An 8,903-nucleotide genomic window follows, 5' to 3' on the forward strand; every position below is an offset into this window, starting at 1 on the left:
CAGAAGGAAGCCAAGCACTGGGATACATTCACTTTGCTGAACAAAGGAAAGGACATGTAGACCAACACTAGGAAGTGGCACACTGAGGAGGGTGTGGGAGAGGCTGCTCCTCTCACCATGCCCCAGTGTACAGTCAGGTCGTGTGCCACTAATGCCATTCATTCTCCAATAATAATAATAAGGTTAGGTGATGGATGGCTGCCTAGAATGAAGACTACATTTCCCAGCCCCTCTCATGGTTTAGTGATGGAGACCACATTGAGTTGGTGCTGAGCAGGCTTGAGAATTAATTGTTGGCTTTCTATTAACCCAAGAGTCTGTCCCAGACCTAAGTGACTTGCCTGAGGAACCAGCGACTGGCATGCAGAAACAGCACCATGCCAACGGTCATAGAGGCCAGCAACACCACAACTAAATCTCACAGAATTCGAGGGTGATAACTGCCAACCTTAGAGATAAAGCAGATGTGTCATTAAGCAAAGATTTACTACTTGGAATGTTCTTGTTCCGTCTTCACAAGGCTTGTGCACTGTTGTGCCTTTTGCCTCAACTGTTGGCTTAACTTTCCCTGCTACGTAATGCCCAGTACGTAACGGTCAGTTCAGAGAAGTCAGTCTCAGCCACAAGAGCTCTGACCTCGAACACCCATATACTATAGTGCTTTTGTCTGCTTTTATCCTTGGCCATACATTCATCCAGAGGATGGAAGACAGGCCAGCTCCCAATAGTTCAATATACTTAGGTGTCTGAAATATGGCAAATGTGTCAGCAAGAAGAGTTAGTACTGGACACAAGTACCCTGTGCCTTTCTCTTCATCCTAGCCCATCCCTTGCTTCCTAGGATGGATTTGTCCAAACTGGGGACAGTGAGATGAAAGCCAGACATAGGGGTGGGAGGCAATAAACCCTGAAGCCGGAAGACTGCGTTGGCCCTGGAATGCTCACCTAGACATTTGTGAGAAAGAAAACTTTACCTTCACACTGTTGTTATTCAGAACTTAACCTAATCCTACAGATTCACACTTCAGAAACAAAATGCTGTGAAAGTTTTCTAGCTTAGACAAAGAATGAAAAAGAAAATTACCCTTAAAAACAGACTTCCCAAGCTTAAGTGTCTATCCATTTTGTGCTGCTATACCAAAGTCTTGAGTAATTTATCATAAACTTATTTGGCTCATGTTCTGGAATCCACAATTGAGAAGCCACATCTGGCTCTTTGTTACTACATTATAACATGATGGAAAAGGCTTCACATGATGTGAAAAACAAGGCCAAATTCAACCTTGGATCAAGAACCCTCCCCCAAGACACCCACTTCCATAACCCCCTGCCCTAGCAAGAGCATGAATCCATTCAGGAGGATGTGGCCTCATTATTCAACTTGCTTGTGGATCGTTTTGAACACAAGAATTTGGGGAAAACTATTCAAGGTATAGCACTAAGTAATTTATAATAGGAGACAAACTTTCAGAAAGGAATTTAAGGAATTATTGAGTGAGATTCTAGATGTCGCTGCAATTATAGATAGCAATGGAAGTTTCACTTGTACCTGGAAAAAGCACTACACCCCTAAGAAATTTTTAGACTTAAGGCTCAAAATGACAGCAAGACAGATCAGAAGAGAATCAACAGGACAAGTGTACACCTTCAACTCTGGAACAGAGCTGCGACCTTAATCCCTGTTCTGCAACTTCTGTCTTAGTTGAGAAGTTGCTGAGTTCTCCTGCCCCTGGTCCCATAGACAGCTGTTATGGATTCCTGTGTCTCTGATCAGCTCACCTCAGTAATAAATGCCCACCCTTGGATAATGACAGTTCTGCTGGCTCTGTTCCCTGAGAGAACCCTGATGATGCTGATGTGCTAGTGAAGGTGGGAACAACAGTGCACTGGGAATGCTGTCCTGCAAAGGAGAGGGTTGACTTGGATCTTACAACTCAAGCACACTGAGCAAGGAGCAAAAATGAGCAGAATTGGAAAGGGCAAGCCTCCTTTCCCAATATCTTGTTTCCATGAGAAGGAGAAGTTACAGAACACTTTTGGTTTCTCCTAGAAAAGGTAGGTAAATTCTGTGATGGAAAACTGAGAAACCAGAAACTAGGCATCTGTGCCTCAGTTCCTTGTTCTTTTTGAACATACCCTTTTGTGCTCCATTCTGTAAACATCAGAGCTGCAGTCTGTGCAGGTGAAAGCAACTAGTTGCCTAATGTGATCTGCAACTGTCTGTGATCTGCTTAACTAATAAGTTCATTTGCCCACAGCTATGAGCTGTTTTCTCCAGTAGCACCTTCATTAACAGAAAAGGTAATAGTTCATCTCCCTCTGCGTGGCCATTTATCTGTTAACCCTCCTAGAAGGAATCCAGCCTACCAAAGAAGGAGTACGTAGTCAAGATTACTAGGAAATCATTGCTTGGGTAGTACCACTAAACATACTAAGTCCAGTCAGTCAAAAGGTAAAATAAATTTCACTCACTGTAACCACAAGATTAGGCAATGAAGGCAGAGACTTGATGGCCAGGATTTCACAAGCAAGCTAGCTGGATGCCTACAGAACAAGAGTCTTGCATTGAGTTCTACCTTGTAGCAAGAATTAGAGCATAGAACATTGATGTAGATAACCTGAGAAATCCCATTTCACTGAAGAAGTAAAAAAATAACACAAAATTATTACACTAATGAAGAGATTGCTGTTAGAGGATCTAAAGCTCAATCTCTCTGAGTTCCTCAGGGAAACCACAGAACACTTTTTGGAGCTGCCCACTTAACTCCCTCCCACGGCCAGAAAGCTAGGATATGTATTTATCCACCAACTTCGCTGGCTATTCTGGATATTAATTCTGCCACTTCTAGCCTGCCTTGCGCATTGGTCTAGCATCGCCTGGAATCTTTTTTTTTTTTTTTTTTTTATGAGCAGAATATATTTATTGAGAGAAAGAAAGCTCCTGTCCAAGAGAAGGGCAGGAGTGGGGACCCTAGCAGGTAGTTCCCCCAGGGAGGTTGTCTCTTGCAGGGACTTTTATAGTGTAAAACCATGAGGCTAAGGTAGAGGGAATGGGAACTCGCTTAGGTGGGCAGGAGGTGGGACAAGACTATGACATCGCCTGGAATCTTGAAAAGGCCCTCATAATACTGAGGAAGCTGTAATGCAAAAATGATACACATGGGGAGGGACGACCGCTACAACTCTAGATGTGTGGTCCAGAAGTTTGGTGACTCACATCTTTTTCATATATGACCTGAATTGACACTCAAAACACAATATTGTGAGGTATCTAGGCAGGATTATTTTATTCTCATCTGATTCAAAAGAGAATGAGAAAAGCAAAGGGATGGAAGTATCTCACAAATAATACATGGGGATTTAAAATGAGACAAAGCCAAGCCCTGAACTTTTTAAATGAATGGACTAAAAGCAATTTTTGAATGGATGAAGAACTTGAAATCAGATTAAAAATGAATTTTTTAATGTAAGTGCTTTGTTGAATCGATATGCAGAATTAGCACACTGAGGCTACTTCTACCAGTGCATCAAATTGCAGCTCTTTGCTTCGTCTGCAAAAATAGACACTTGATGTCCTGGAAGCTTGATATCAACTGTTTCAAGAGTTTTAGATGATGGATAACGAGAAGATTAGACCAGAGACAATAGTTGCACTCTTATGCCTATAATTGGTATTTCGAAAAGCTAAAACATGTTCAATTTCTGATCATGGCAGTTTGTTAGATTGAATGGTATAGCAAGCCTGTTAATTCAAATGGAAAACATTCCACAAAATAGTTTCACAGTGTTCTAAGACTGAACGGAGGCTGTTTCCTTTTGGCTTGTAAAATTAAACAAAAAAAAATTTTTAGAGGGCTGACCAAATAGCTCAGCAGATTAAAGCGCTTGCAAGCAGATACAGGGGCTGGGGGTTCAATCCCCAGGCCTGCTGCACCAGCCCCACCCCCAGCGTGCACTGAGACTGCAGTTGAGGCTGGGCGTGGTGGTGCGCACCTATAATCCCAGCACTTGGGAGGCTGTAAACAGGAAAATCACTATGACCCCTATCTAGTAGTGAGACCCTGAACACCCTATAGACCCTTCCCTAAAATACAAGAAAACAAAATTTTAAGGGTAGTCTCAACTAGGTGCTTCCTGAGTGAGCAGCAAACCAAAAACTATAGATTGTGATTTTGATGTTTTCTTTATTTGGAAAATACTAGAATAACAATAGTCTGTGATAAATTTTTTAAATATTTTTGTGATTTGAAGACGAGTGTTTTACTTTTTCCCTTGTTACTGAGACAAAATATCTGATACCCAAAATTAAGAAAAGGGGCTCAGGATATAACTCAGTAGAATAAGCAACTCCCTGGCAAGTACAGGGTCCTGAGTTCAATCCCTGGTACCACAAAAAAAGAGGGGGAAGAGGAAAATTGAGGAAGGAAAGGTTTACTTAGCTCACAGTTTGTAGGGGTTTTATCACATATCAGCTGGCTCCACATCAGGGTGGTGTGGCAGAGGAGCCACAGTTCATGGCGGCAGAAGATGCCAAAGGCAACAAATACAAAGGATAGAGGAAAACATCTTATATTGTACACAGGCTGCGCACCCTAGGGCAGGTATAACACTCACCCCCAGTCACAAGACTGGACAGGGAACAGATCACACACTCTAGATTCAGTGCCTCTACAACGACCGCATGTTTTGTTTTGTTTTGTTTTGTTTTGTTTTGTTTTGTTTTCCTCAGGGTGGACATCCAGAAACAAACAGTATGAGGAGAAAGGAAAAGACAACAATACTCATCTCTTACTTTCACCACAACCCATCCCACTACCTGTATCATTGCTACAAAGCAAATCTGAAGGTTGGCATTTGAGACCTCCTCATGGTCTGAGCAAAACAGTCTCCTGTAACTCAAATATATCACCAAGTCCCATCAATCTTGTCAACAAAATACTTCAGTCTCCACCACCTCACTGGCCTGAGCTACTGTATTAGTTTCCTAAAAGGCCTCCTTCTGATAGGCTCCAGCCCGAATATACACTGCAGAACTAGGGTGGTCATCTAACATAGCTGAAGCCCAAAAACAACAGCTTGTCTTCCCAATGGCCGCTTTTTCCTTCATCCCCGTCCCAGCCCTGAATACAACTTCCTTTTACCTTTCCCAGCCACACAAAGGAACCCCAACCAGAGGAGCCTGCCCCTCAAAGTTTGCCCTTAGCTAAAGTCCATAAAATCCCAGCTCCCCTTTGTCTCAGGTCAGGGGATCCCTACCATCTCCTTTGATCCTCTCTGTGTGCTCAGTAAAGGCCTTTCTCTTCTTTTGTCTCTGAGCCACACCAAAAACCTAACATGTTCTTCTCTGGCCCCTCCAATCTGTCCTCATAGGAGCCACAGTGATTTTTTATGAGTCCTTTCCATGCTATAATGACTTACTTGGTTATTTACCCAATATCCACTCTCCTTTTCCTTTCCTTACAATTTCCAAATTCTTTAAGGAAACACAGTGCCCCAGTGAAGTAATAACCATGCCATTTGTGCGATGCCACGAAGTGGGTGGCAATGCCTAGACCATACACATGTTGTCAGGCCCAAAGGCTTGTCCACCCTTGTGAAGGGGAGTCCACGCCTTCTTTCCTTTCATTCAACACAACCATGCCATCTGGAATTCACCTAAACCCTAGCTCCGAGCAGCAGGAGTCCTATTCAGTCACAAGTTTCCTTTCACTGCAGAGATTTATTTAAGGATAGATTGTTACTAAACCTCAGCTAAAAATGCACATCGAACCCTCCTCACTGGCTCGTCCAGACTGATCTGATCAAGAAGGAAGATGCGCTCTTAAAATTACATGGAAAAGCCAGAGAGGCCTTTCCTTAAGAGAAAAGGAACATGTATCTGACATGATAACAAAACTGTCTTGCAATATTGAGAGAAAATTGGCAAAGACTTTCAGAGAATTTCCATGAAAAAAGTCAGAATGCTCCCCCTAAAGGCAATCCTCTGGACCTTTTAGATACTCAGGCCAATAAATCCCGTGTATTGTTCAAACAAAACCTTTAAATGGAGTTGTTAATATTTGTCATAAAAAATTCCCTGTGAACACAATCTACTCTAAACTTCTTACACGACCACAGGTCTCCAACTTTGTTCTATACTTTCCTGCATGCCTGCTCTTCTCCAGGTGCCCAGCCTCTCTGTTTCTTAAATACAATACCATAAAACCTCCCTTCCCCCTGCCTCAGCATTTTTACACTTTTGACTGCATATATTTCTTTTCTTTTTTTTTTTTTTTTTTTGTTGTTGTTGTTGTTGTTGCTCGAATGCCTTCAGGGCACTTTTGGCCAGCGGGAGAGGTGTGAGGTTCGAACTCCAGCAACCTGAGGCTGACAGCTTTGTGGAAGCAGCCACTTAAAGGCCTGAGCTAGGGCCAGGCCCGCACTGACTGCATATATTTCTGTCCCTGATGTTTACCTTGGTGCCTCTTTATCTTTCAGGCTCAGCTGAAGTAGCTGCTTGTACTGGCCACTGTGTATTGTACTCATTTATTTGTGGCCCAAGCACTTTCAAAGTAAGAATAGAAGAAGGGGCAGCCAGGAGACCAACAGAAAATGCACTTGAGTGCCACAGCAAATACTGCATTTTCTCTCTTCCTACTCTTTCCATCTGGGAAAAATTGAATACTAGATAGGGCAGAGGGTAAACTGAGACTTTTATTCATCAATATCCCCAGAGGCTGCTGTCCTTGAAACTAAAGCAAGTGGGGTGAGAAACAGGTGCAGAGTGGCAGGTAACTAAAAGGTCAAGAGACCATATGAGGCAATAAAGATCTCGGACAGTGGCTCAGGTCATGGGACACACTGGTCAGCACAGAAGAGGAAAATGGGACTGGCAGGATGTGTTGCTGTACAATACGTAGCATCCAAGGTGTCTCCCTTTATGGCTTATATTTGGATACCCCAAGAGTCTATATGCTCCTAAGTGGGTTTTCTGGGTGATTGGATCTTGAAGAAACTATAGCTAGCTTGATGTTAGGAGGTGGAGCCTGGCTGGAAGGGGTGGGTCACTGGGGTGTGACCTGCAGAGGTGTGTCTCCCTCCCCAACTCCTGCCTTCTGTTTCTGCTTCCTGGCCACCATGACAGGAGCTGCTCTCCTCCGCCAGCCCTTCCTGCTGTGGAGCCAGCCAGCTGGGGGCTAGAAACACAAAGCAAAATAAATGTCTCCTCTTTTCAGTTGCTAGTGTCAGGTATTTCATTCCAGCAATAAATTTGAAAAGTGACTAAGACACTTAAAAAGAAGAACTCTTCAGCAAACAGAAAATACAAGTTAGGAGGAGTTTGGGAAAGGGATAATGGCTAGCTTCCAGCGATTTTAAAATGAATAGAAATGTCAAGACATGGGGCCAGAGAGATAGCTCAGCAGCATAAGTACCTGCCTGGCAAGCATAATGTCCTGAGTTCAATCCCTGGTACCAAAAAAAAAAAAAAGTTCAAGAAATGAATAGTGAGGCTAGCTGTACAACACTGGGAATGTAATTAACCCCAGTGAATCATACATTCTGAGATGGTCAAATGGCTAATTTTCCATGGTGTATGTTGTAACACAATAACATTTTTTTAATTAAAAAACTAGCTACCTGGTGACTATAAAGAAGTGGTGATGGGCCAAGCCAACCAAGGAAGCTGGCACCTCAGTCAAGTCAGGAGGGAATGATCACGTGAGGTAGAGCAGCGACAGGAAAGACTTGGAAGTGGAATGGCTGGACTTGCATGCATTTGTTTTTGGAAGTGCAAGGTCTAAGGCCCATCAGAAATCCTGCCCAGCTCCTTCCTTCAGGACTGAGGCACTCATTCCCTGAGTGGCCTGGATAGAAAGCCCCACAGCTGGGTACCTTTCTGTGCCCTTGCCCGAAAGGAGCTGGAAGGGATCGTGGAAAGTTTGGAAGAGATGGTCAACAGAAGAAAGAAGTGATGGGGGCTGGGGAATGCAAAAACAACTTGCTTGACCTCATCCTGAAGGGAGCCTAAGAATTTAGACGTGGAAAGACCAGAGAGGCAGGGGAACATGGTGTGAATAGAGGAAGCACAATGGGGGCGTCCTCCAGTTTGACCAGAGCTGTAGGGCTGCCTGGGGACATGGTGCTGTCCAGGCAGGGCCACACTGAGGGCAGCCTGTGGCACTGTGTGTGTGCTGTCTCACACAGGGCTTGGGTTCAGAGTATACTGTCTAATGGGAACCGAACCTTCTGTCCCCAGAGTGAAGGGGACTATTCACAACAGATTCTGTGAGTTTCACTAAGCTCGTTTAACACTTTAATCAATTTCCTACCTTGAAAATTTGCTTTAGATACATTTTCCTTTTGTTTTTTCAAATGCAATGCTCAAAACTTTGATGCTTGTATAAAATCTGCAGGTAGGATTGAATGCAACTGTCAAACTGTGTCCACTGTAACCTCTGCCATGGTGAGTGTTCTTTGGGGACCATTGCTTTTATCAAATCCACATGTATGGTATATATTTCTAGTTAAACTCTATCAAGACAATTTGAGCCTTGTTTGTAAATCTCTAACTATTTGTTCAGTATAAAATCTTAACTGTCATTATTTTTCCTTTTAGGAGATTATTAATTCGAATAATATTTCTTGTGACTAGGGAAAAAGAATTCACACAGAAATCCATTTATGAAGGTTCTGTAGTTAGGTCTGTGTCCTGTTCAGATGTGCCATGAAATGACAGGCCACAGGACAGCTGGGCAGCAGTGTGGTGACAGATAGAGATACACACAGATTTAGCACTTTTCCTACCGAAGTTATAAGGCAATGTTGAAATCTTTTTGTCTCTCCAAGTAGGTAAATTGTCCTCACTGGTCTCAGAACTGTAATTCTTGTGCTTCAGTCTGCCAGAGTGCTGGGAATGCAGGCAT

At 43.2% G+C, this 8,903-nt stretch overlaps 1 non-coding gene across 1 annotated transcript; it reads right to left on the reverse strand.

Moving 5' to 3' along the window:
• Nucleotides 1-5,508: 5,508 nt before the first annotated feature.
• LOC111815412 lies at nucleotides 5,509-5,633 on the reverse strand. The gene has a single exon (XR_002820103.1). It is a non-coding gene; the product is annotated as a U6atac minor spliceosomal RNA (small nuclear RNA).
• Nucleotides 5,634-8,903: the final 3,270 nt, after the last annotated feature.

Source organism: Octodon degus, unplaced genomic scaffold (assembly GCF_000260255.1).
Source record: "Octodon degus isolate 3935 unplaced genomic scaffold, OctDeg1.0 scaffold00015, whole genome shotgun sequence".
Taxonomy (NCBI): Eukaryota; Metazoa; Chordata; class Mammalia; order Rodentia; family Octodontidae; genus Octodon; species Octodon degus.